This window comes from Rutidosis leptorrhynchoides, chromosome 1 (genome assembly GCF_046630445.1).
Source record: "Rutidosis leptorrhynchoides isolate AG116_Rl617_1_P2 chromosome 1, CSIRO_AGI_Rlap_v1, whole genome shotgun sequence".
NCBI lineage: Eukaryota > Viridiplantae > Streptophyta > Magnoliopsida > Asterales > Asteraceae > Rutidosis > Rutidosis leptorrhynchoides.
The window spans coordinates 607495908-607507843 of NC_092333.1; the positions used below are offsets into that span (position 1 = coordinate 607495908).

Here is an 11936-nt window from a genome sequence, read left to right on the forward strand (position 1 = left end):
GAACAATTGTAGGGTTGGCCTCGGATTCACGAACCTATATCAATTGTATATTCATTAATATATATATATATATATAATATTAATCGAATAAATATTTTTATATTAGGTATAGTTGATCTGTACATATATTCCAATCGATTTATTATTTGTATAGTTATATTAATATGTCCGTAATTATTTAATGTCACGTTTAAAATCGATAGTTTGTAATTTGTAAGTATTTATATACAAAAACTTAATAAATTTGTTATGTATAGTTATTTGCGGTTTTATTATAATTATGGTGCATGTAAAAAAATATATTTATGTATGATATATTTATCTATTTAAAAAGACAGTTTTTGATAAAAAAAAAATAATCTACTAATAATAATAATAACCTTATTAATAATAAAGACCATAACTGTAGTTTTTAAATTAAACGAAAAGTTTGATAATAATAGTAACGAAAATATTTTTTTTTTTTTTTTTAAAAAAAAAAAAAATTACATAATACAAAAATGTTCATATAATAACAACAATCTTTTTATCATTAATGTTAGTATTTATAATGATATTACATAATGATATTACTAATAAGGATAATAGTGTTAGTAATAACAATTATCAAAATAATAATAATAATAATAATAGTAAATATAAGGATCACTACCTCTCAAAATGGGTTGAAAATAAAAAGTTGTCATCAGCGGGACTCGAACCCACAACCTCTCGATACCACGACACCAAGTGAAACCAGTTGGGCTGAAGCCTTTTTCCGAAATATTACTGAAAACATGTAAATATAACCCGTACTTTCCTGTCACCACTTTCTTCTTCTTCTAATTTCCCAAATCGATCAGAGATGTTTCAAAACCCAAATTATCTAATTTTATGGATTCAGTTAAGACTTGTAAACGTTAACAACATCATAAAGTGTGATTTGGAAACATAAAAAAAATAAAACGAGAGGAAGAGCAGCAATAGCTGCTGTCGCTGCTATATTACAAAAAAAAAATTGATTTGTCGATAAGCTATGAATTTGACAAAGGTTATAACACAAGTTATATTTCAATTCCTTCCTAAAAACTTTCTCCATCATCAATTAAACTCAAAACGTAACAACGAACTCGAATTTAATCAAGAACAATTGTTTTGACTTTTTGTTCATATCAATGACTTTGAAAATTAAAAATCAGTTTAAGGAATTAGAGACTCAAAATTTGCAGATAGCTCGAAGGAATTATTCTCCAAACTTCTGTGTTATTAGATTTGGATGATTGTTTCGAAACTAAGCCTTTGAAAAAAATGGATATGGCGAGCAGTTCTTTTTTTTTCTGGTTTTCGCAGCAAAATAATAAAAATAGATAATATAAGTTAATTGATAATGGTTATAGAAGTCATCTGATTTTTAATCCTCATCATAGAGGAATTCGATTTATATAGACAACTAGTATCACGGGCAGCACAGCAACTAAATAATATAGCAGACAAAAATAAATAAATAAATAAATAAAATATAAAGAAAGATAGAGACCTGAATGAATTTTAGTGTAATAACATTATTATATATCATGTATATATACTTATATGTTTATATAATTATATTTTTATATATCTGTATTTTTATAAATATATATATAAACTGTTTTTTTTTATATAATTATAATTTTGTATATATATTTAATTATATACTTATAGTAGTTTGCATATGTATATGTATATGTATCTTAATTATATTTAGTATTATTAAATATATGCATGCATTAATATTAATAACAATTATATAAACTTATAATAATGATAATAATATCAATATTTATAATAACTAATAATTAAGTAGCTTAATAATAATAATACCATTTGTATTAATAATAATTTTATTAATAATGATATCAAATATTGATAAAACTGATAAGGTTCATAGTAAAGTTGATAGTAGCATCAAAATGCTAATACTAAAATAATAGAATACTAGTAATACTAATAATATTGTTAATTAACATTAAAGCAAATAATAATCATAACAATACTAATAATAATTATGTATCAAGTTACATGTAACAATTCTTTAAAAAAAAAAATACAGATATTAATATCATTATTAACATCAACATTAGTAACAATAATGAAAGTAATGATAGTAATATTGATATATTATTTATATTTATACATATACATATTTAATTACAAACAGTTGTTCGTGAATCCTCGAGAATGGTCAACATGGTAACTAGTTATCCAAATATAGATTTCAGACTTTCTAGACTCAAAATTAGGGTTTTTGCTTATCGTGTCGAAAACCTATAGAGTTTAAGGTTTAAATTTGGTCGGAAATTTCCGGGTCGTTACAGTACCCACCCGTTAAAGAAATTTCGTCCCCGAAATTTGATCGAGATCGTCATAACTAACAATATAATGTTTTTTTTTTTATGACGAGTATGAATTGATAACTAGAGTTTTATCACCATTTAGTAACAGTGGTAAAACAATTCGTTTATGTGAAGCGTACAAGTGAAGTTATCACAAAAGAGCGAAATGTGTAAATAAATATATTCGTTTCATCCGATGACGTAGTTACTGTTGATTTCCGGGATTTAAGGGATTTAAAGAAAATCTTACGTAATAAGATTTGGTTCTTCGGCGATATAGAAAATCAAAATCTTCTTTAATTAATGCAATAATCTGTTCCTGATTTCTCTGTCGGATATATTGCTATAAATCCACCCCCTTCGTTTTCCTTATTCTCCACACCTTTTATTCTTTCTTCCTCTACTCATTCTTAATATGTTCCATCCAATCCTGATTCTTATTATACTTCTAACCTTCATATCCTTCATTCTTCTTTTTCATTTGCCGCCAGAAGAATCTATTTACTTTTATGATTTTCTTGGAATTATAATGTTTCTTATTCTCCCGTGTCTTTACGTCGCATTACGTATTGATATACACGGTTTGTAGTTTCTGGGTGATTATTGGGTTTTATATCTTCCCTTATACTTTGATGTCCTTGCTTTTGTTTTCTATAATCATTATCATCCACAGTTAATACTCTCTTCCATTTACTGCGATTTATACTCCAATTTCTATTTCGGAGCTTCATTCTTTTTTTCTTTTCCTCCTTTTCAACTAAGCATCTTTTGTAATGGTCCGGAATTCGTAGGTATGAAATTCGAAATGAATATAGTTAATGTCCTAAGAGAGAATTGGTAATGGCACGATTTTTGATTTGTCAAATTACCAGAATATCCTGGAAAAGACCGAATCATCAAGAGAATATTTTCTTGATATGTTTAGAGATTGGATAGATTGTAAGAGCCGTGTAACATGGCACATGATGATGGTACTGTGAATCATCACATTCCATTAGAAACGCAACGTGACTTACTGTAATATAATGAAGTTGATCAAGTTTCATTATATTATACTAATTCACGCATCAGTTCCCAACACTGCTTCAAAACATTCATATTTTAAACTTTAAGATTTCAGAATTTAGAAACTACCACAGTTTCTTTTATGTTGTAACGCAGATATTACGGGGAGATAGATGATTGCAGATAGGAATAGCTGTGAAAATATCTTTAGAATTATGGAGAATATGTATAGCGGAAAATATGAAGATATTTTATAATATCTAAGATAAGATGATGATGAATAATATCATCTGAAAAAGTTTAGAATAAGGAGTAGGGTTCATACTAACGGTTTCAGGAGGCACTGAATCGTTTGGATTCTTTGAAGACAGGTTCAGTCCTTGTATTTGCTCTTTGTTTCCTTCACGGTTAGCTCAAACCGTTTTTTTTTTTTTCGTACCAAATTTCTATCGAGCGTTCCTAACACTCCCTTCTTTATCATCAAACTTTTGGCTATTTAGGCTATCTATGAATTTACTGTTTCCTCTGCATTTAATGCAGCCATAACTGAATCGTCGGTTATCAATCCGAGGTGTTTTCGAGCGAATTGTGTTTTTAGATGATTAAACGCTTATGATAGTATGGTGGAATATAAAAGGGTTTTCCGGTAGCGACTGCGCAAGAATAACGTATATATCGAGACTAACCTTTCTGAGAAGTCGAAGTTAACTTGTTGAAGCTGTGATAAAATTGGCTAATTTTGGAAAGGGATTACAAAGTTATTTTGGGTAATAATAATCACCAAAGGAATTATCACTGCTACGTGTTAACTGTTGACTCGGTTTTCGAGAGTTTTCAGGTGTATAACTATATGCATAAATCTTCCTTCCGTAAACGAGGTGCGGTTGGTTCAACTTTTCGATCGAAGTGTTTTCAAGAATCATGAAAAGATTTGAATGTAATTGTAACTGTCGAGATACAAATGAGGTTTAAGATGGAATCAAGTGGCAAGCTTGAAGAATTATTTAGTTTCATATGTTATAATCAATATTTTAATTTAATTCATTTTAATTGTCCAAAGTTAGCAGTCCAATAGTCTGATGGTTCAATGATTCATATATAATTTAATATATAATATTCGAATTACATAATACGTATCGTGACCCGTGTACCGGTCTCGGTGTCGATCACAACTCAAAGTATAAATATATTTTGGAATCAACTCCGACCCTGTATAGCCAACTCCAACATTCACATATAGAGTGTCTATGGTTGTTCCGGAATATATATATAGATGGGTCGATATGATAGGTCGAAACCTTGTATACGTGTCCCGTTATTTATAGTGCGTAAAAGTAAATAACAGAAATTAAATGACGATAAATTAAATGCGTAAAGTAAATAACAGAAATTAAATGACGATAAATAAAATTGCGATAATTAAATTGCGATAAATAAAATGTAATCAGTTAGCTAGGAACAGTTAGCTGGAACAGTTAGCGTGGATTCTTAACAAAATTTCAATTAGTTAATTCGTTTGTTTCTAACAAATTTTATTTTGTCCAATGTTTTCTTCATTATGCCACTTGTTGGATTCTGATAGGTCAAAATCCAAATATGAAATCTGAACAGAAATGGTCATTTTATGGTGAACAGATATGTATATCGGTGGTTGTAAGCAGGATAGCAAAGGTCCGTTGAATCAGATTCGAAGAATGTACAGTGTAACTTATTAATGTGAATTCTAAATATTCCTCGGGTACTACCCACCCGTTAAAATATTTTCATCATTATCAGTTTGTACGGAAGAGTTTTTAATTACAATCTTTATGAAAATATACTTGCATATATATTTTCTTCAGATGCAATTATGGATTTAATGAGTCAATAAGATATTAAACTCATTTGATTTACCATTAATACTAGATTACATAATCTCTAAAACTTTAGAAATTACATAATCGCCATGTCGAGCGAAGATAATCGATGTAGAACGATTTGTAGAATGATGATTATACTCGAGGTGCAGAATAAGATGGTGAGGCATGGATTGTTGAAACTTGGGTTATTGATGGTACTGGTACCGTTGGTGCTGAAGCTGGTGATGTTACTGGTGTTGGTGATACTGCTGGTGCTTGCAAATTGTGTACCGTGCTCTCTAAAGTTAACACTCGAGCTCGGAGTTCTTTAACTTCTTCTACTAACCCTGGTTAGTTATCAGTGTGAGGTAAAGGTCGGATATCTTCTCTAGTTCCGTTAATGATAGCCTCAAGACGAAAAATTCTTGCAAAAAGGGTATAAACGGTGTTGCGAACAGGTTCGCCGGTGAGCGGGTCGAGCACTCCGACGTTAGGTGGTAAGTTCGGCTCGTGATATGGAGTACCTTCTTCATTTCTCCATAGGGTAAGTATTTCGCGAACCCATCCCCACTTTCTAAAGAAATCACGATAGTTGATCGGTTGGTGCGCTCCCGTCACGCTATCTTCGGAGTCAGAAGAACTTGGTTGATTCGTAGAGGCCATCGTACGCGATCACAGAAAAGATTTTTGGTATGAAAAGCTTAGTGACAGCAAATAATAGTTGGATGGTATTCTCAATGCATAATATGCATAGATATATATAGTACCAGGATCCCTTAAATTACGGAGAAATTTACGGAAGATATTAAGCAAAGTCTATCGTAATAGATACGCTAAGATATAAATTTGTCTATACACTATCTATGCAATAAAGGCAGTAAGGCATGTCTAGACTTAAGAATGGTAAGCAGGCAATTCCCTAAGGATGATAAGTAGATGATTTCCGACTAGAAATGATAAGCAAAACTTTTTGACATGTAGACACGGTCAAAGTCCAGACTCATTAATGCATTCTAACAACTATCAGTTAGACACACTAATGTAAGACCTGGTTCGCTAAGACCAACGCTCTGATACCACATGTAACGACCCGTCCTTATCCTCCTGGACAAAGTCATCAACATCTAGTCCCATTGCGATGATCGACTCCAAGTATTGTCCTTAAAATGAGCAAATGCACAGCGGAAGACTTAATTCGTACCTGAGAATAACATGCTTTAAAAAGTCAACATAAAGTTGGTGAGATATATAGGTTTGATGCTAGCAGCGATATAACAATGGACCACAAGATTTCATATACAAACAGTTTAATAAACAATATTCTAAGTGGTTGAGCACTTGGTATCTATACTTAACATTTAATCACGTCGCATATTCCCTTTATTATGAAATCTTACTACACCGTACCAAGTGTAGTCACGAAACGAAGTACTGTGCAACCGTTGAATACTGGTCGTCCAGTCCGGTTGGGGTTGTCAGGCCCGATAGATCTATCAACAGGATTCGCGTTTACAATACCGCTGTAAATAACAGTTACCAAGCTACAGGGAAGTATGCCAGTGGTACAACTCAACGTAGAATATATTTTTCAGTTACTTGTGTCCATAACGTAAAACATAAAATACATGTATTCTCATCCCGAAATATTTAGAGTTTAAAAGTGGGACTATATACTCACCTAATGTATTTTGTAGTAAAAATACATATAACATTATCGAACAATTGTAGGGTTGGCCTCGGATTCACGAACCTATATCAATTGTATATTCATTAATATATATATATATATATAATATTAATCGAATAAATATTTTTATATTAGGTATAGTTGATCTGTACATATATTCCAATCGATTTATTATTTGTATAGTTATATTAATATGTCCGTAATTATTTAATGTCACGTTTAAAATCGATAGTTTGTAATTTGTAAGTATTTATATACAAAAACTTAATAAATTTGTTATGTATAGTTATTTGCGGTTTTATTATAATTATGGTGCATGTAAAAAAATATATTTATGTATGATATATTTATCTATTTAAAAAGACAGTTTTTGATAAAAAAAAAATAATCTACTAATAATAATAATAACCTTATTAATAATAAAGACCATAACTGTAGTTTTTAAATTAAACGAAAAGTTTGATAATAATAGTAACGAAAATATTTTTTTTTTTTTTTTAAAAAAAAAAAAAATTACATAATACAAAAATGTTCATATAATAACAACAATCTTTTTATCATTAATGTTAGTATTTATAATGATATTACATAATGATATTACTAATAAGGATAATAGTGTTAGTAATAACAATTATCAAAATAATAATAATAATAATAATAGTAAATATAAGGATCACTACCTCTCAAAATGGGTTGAAAATAAAAAGTTGTCATCAGCGGGACTCGAACCCACAACCTCTCGATACCACGACACCAAGTGAAACCAGTTGGGCTGAAGCCTTTTTCCGAAATATTACTGAAAACATGTAAATATAACCCGTACTTTCCTGTCACCACTTTCTTCTTCTTCTAATTTCCCAAATCGATCAGAGATGTTTCAAAACCCAAATTATCTAATTTTATGGATTCAGTTAAGACTTGTAAACGTTAACAACATCATAAAGTGTGATTTGGAAACATAAAAAAAATAAAACGAGAGGAAGAGCAGCAATAGCTGCTGTCGCTGCTATATTACAAAAAAAAAATTGATTTGTCGATAAGCTATGAATTTGACAAAGGTTATAACACAAGTTATATTTCAATTCCTTCCTAAAAACTTTCTCCATCATCAATTAAACTCAAAACGTAACAACGAACTCGAATTTAATCAAGAACAATTGTTTTGACTTTTTGTTCATATCAATGACTTTGAAAATTAAAAATCAGTTTAAGGAATTAGAGACTCAAAATTTGCAGATAGCTCGAAGGAATTATTCTCCAAACTTCTGTGTTATTAGATTTGGATGATTGTTTCGAAACTAAGCCTTTGAAAAAAATGGATATGGCGAGCAGTTCTTTTTTTTTCTGGTTTTCGCAGCAAAATAATAAAAATAGATAATATAAGTTAATTGATAATGGTTATAGAAGTCATCTGATTTTTAATCCTCATCATAGAGGAATTCGATTTATATAGACAACTAGTATCACGGGCAGCACAGCAACTAAATAATATAGCAGACAAAAATAAATAAATAAATAAATAAAATATAAAGAAAGATAGAGACCTGAATGAATTTTAGTGTAATAACATTATTATATATCATGTATATATACTTATATGTTTATATAATTATATTTTTATATATCTGTATTTTTATAAATATATATATAAACTGTTTTTTTTTATATAATTATAATTTTGTATATATATTTAATTATATACTTATAGTAGTTTGCATATGTATATGTATATGTATCTTAATTATATTTAGTATTATTAAATATATGCATGCATTAATATTAATAACAATTATATAAACTTATAATAATGATAATAATATCAATATTTATAATAACTAATAATTAAGTAGCTTAATAATAATAATACCATTTGTATTAATAATAATTTTATTAATAATGATATCAAATATTGATAAAACTGATAAGGTTCATAGTAAAGTTGATAGTAGCATCAAAATGCTAATACTAAAATAATAGAATACTAGTAATACTAATAATATTGTTAATTAACATTAAAGCAAATAATAATCATAACAATACTAATAATAATTATGTATCAAGTTACATGTAACAATTCTTTAAAAAAAAAAATACAGATATTAATATCATTATTAACATCAACATTAGTAACAATAATGAAAGTAATGATAGTAATATTGATATATTATTTATATTTATACATATACATATTTAATTACAAACAGTTGTTCGTGAATCCTCGAGAATGGTCAACATGGTAACTAGTTATCCAAATATAGATTTCAGACTTTCTAGACTCAAAATTAGGGTTTTTGCTTATCGTGTCGAAAACCTATAGAGTTTAAGGTTTAAATTTGGTCGGAAATTTCCGGGTCGTTACAAATGGATATATCCATGGATGAAACTTTTCATCCATATCCATATCCATATCCATTTAGGTTCATCCATATCCGTATCCATATCCATTTAGGTTCGTCCATATCCATCACGAAGCGGGTGGATCGGGTTGATATCCATCGGATCGGGTGGCCATTGCCATCCCTAATTCGGTGTGAACCTTAATTTGTACTTGTAAATTTGAGTTTCTCAGTAGTTATTTTAAATTTAATTTTTAGGTATGTAAGGTTGCTTACTCGGCAATTGTTTCATGAAAGCTTCTGTATATGGCTGGATTCGCCTATTAAATTTATTTTACATGTTAGCCACGTGAGATATGAAGTAGAAAAAATTACGTCGTTGGTACCTGTGGTTTGTACTAACTTGCATCACAACACCTAAACTATTTTTTCTACGTCGTTGGTACCCAAAGTTTCATCTTATAACGTTCTTGGTACCCATACAAAATGAATGTTAGTATATGGGGGTTAACCATGTGCCACGCATGTGAGGGTGTTGTCGTCCAAAAATAAATAAATCACCTTCGACATCATGTAACTACACCAAACACATTCATACTAACCAAATTACCTGAATCAAGAAGACGTTTCCATTTGACAAACCCTAACTGCACCAAACAATCTCTCAGGTAAATCCTCTTCTTATTGTGCTTCAACCACAAATCTCATATCAATTGTCACAGTAGTTACACAACCTAACGCCAATTTCAATATAGCAGTTGCAATTTTGGAGCTACCAATATCAACATCAATTTCCAAATAATTAATTCCATTATAATAATAACAATTTAACGCTTTCTCCAACAAACAAGCTGAATAATTAATTAATTACCGATTGTTTCTTTAATAATCCACGGTCCTTACACAATCCGGTTCACAATTTTAAACCGCTGGTTACTTACGAAACGCATCATCGTCGTTAATAAACCTAACAGTAGCGAACCAGGTTGAACCGGTTCATCAGTTGCGAAATAGAAAACCGCGCTATGATGATCTCTACCTGGAACCTGTAAATTAACCGCGAGTATAAATTTTTTCTTAAAGTTGTGTTTACAAAGCGCGTTGATGACGCGATTTTCGGAGCGTGAAAGGACGTGATCGAGTTTCGAAGTAGACCGGAGCCAATCGACACCGGCGGGTTGAAGGAGGTATGAACTGGAAGGTGATTTATTTATTTTGGACGAAAATACCCTCACATGCGTTGCACATGTGAGGGGTTAACCCCATATACTAACATCCATTTTGTATGGGTACCAAGAACGTTATAAGATGAAACCCTGGGTACCAACAACGCAAAAAAAATAGTTAGGTGCTGTGATGCAAGATAGTACAAACTACAGGTACCAACGGCGTAAATTTTTCTATGAAGTAAAATGTTGTTTACTTTTCTATTAATTGTTCCACTTCCTATACATTGGAATATAGGTAACAAAGAGCAGGAGAAGTTACATATAGTTGAAGTTGACCTGCATCGTGATAAGAGTGGTTGAAGATAACATACAAGGTCAATATCGCATGAAACAACTCAAAACATATAGAGTATAGGTTAAGGATTTTTGTTAATAGCTCTGAAGACAAAAGGGTCCATGTACTCGAAAACTGACGCATGTCACACCTTTAGGTTTTAGGAGCATTGGATTCTGACTGGTGTTTTGCGCTACTCACTTTCAACCCACTTGACTAATGATAATTTACATCTTTAGCCAGATGTTTAATTTTGATTTATCGATTGGTGTTTACTATAAACCAACATAACCAATGAATAATGTCATGGTATTTGTTTAGCCTTAAACCAATGAATAATGCCATTTCAATTGAATTCCCTTTAGTTTTTCCATTATAAATTCTAAATAACAAGTATTCGGGTCGGCCCGTTTCGCTGGGCCCAAGATCGCTAGCCTGAAAAAAAAAAAAAAAAAAAAAAAAAAGGCCAACTTCAAGGTTCAAACCTGCGTTCCTTTAAATTTCAACAAACATCCTTACCAACTGATATACATATTCATTCTAATAAATTTATAGTTCGTTTAACGTATATCCCTTAAAATTAGAGGGTTGGTCAAAATTAAAAAGGTAGCCAAAAGAGGTGAAATTTAACATAATGTAAAAACCGGGGGGTAAGGTGACAAAATTGCAAAAAAATTTCAAATGAATAGTGACATTTTTTTTTTGTCTTTTTGTGTTTTCCAATTGAATATATATATATATATATATATATATATATATATATATATATATATATATATATATATATATATATATATATATATATATATATATTATATATATATATATATATAATAATTATGCAAGATCATCAACACACATATATGTAAATGACACACCCTCATCAAAAGCAGACCAACGCATACAGAGATCTATTCAGGAAACAACAATACAATCAGTTTGCCACATAGTTTTAGCATGTAAGAGTAGCTATAATTACACATATGGCACTAACATTTATCAAGAAAAATTTTAGTATTAAAATGAAGCGAATCATGTATGCGAATGAACAGATTTAATACAGGAAGTAAGGAGGGTGCGTTTATCATGATTTTAATTGAGTTGAATTATGAGTCAAATCTATCTGATAACAAATAGGTGAACCACATAGTTTACTAAAAGACAAACCCTGCATGTGAAATAAAGGTTCAGTACTTAAAAATGTTCAAAACAATCA

General features: G+C 30.0%; 1 pseudogene; it reads right to left on the reverse strand.

Moving 5' to 3' along the window:
* Positions 1-9832: 9832 nt before the first annotated feature.
* On the reverse strand, positions 9833-11604 carry LOC139847623 (protein ENHANCED DISEASE RESISTANCE 2-like; annotated as a pseudogene).
* Between the last annotated feature and the right edge of the window lie 332 nt (positions 11605-11936).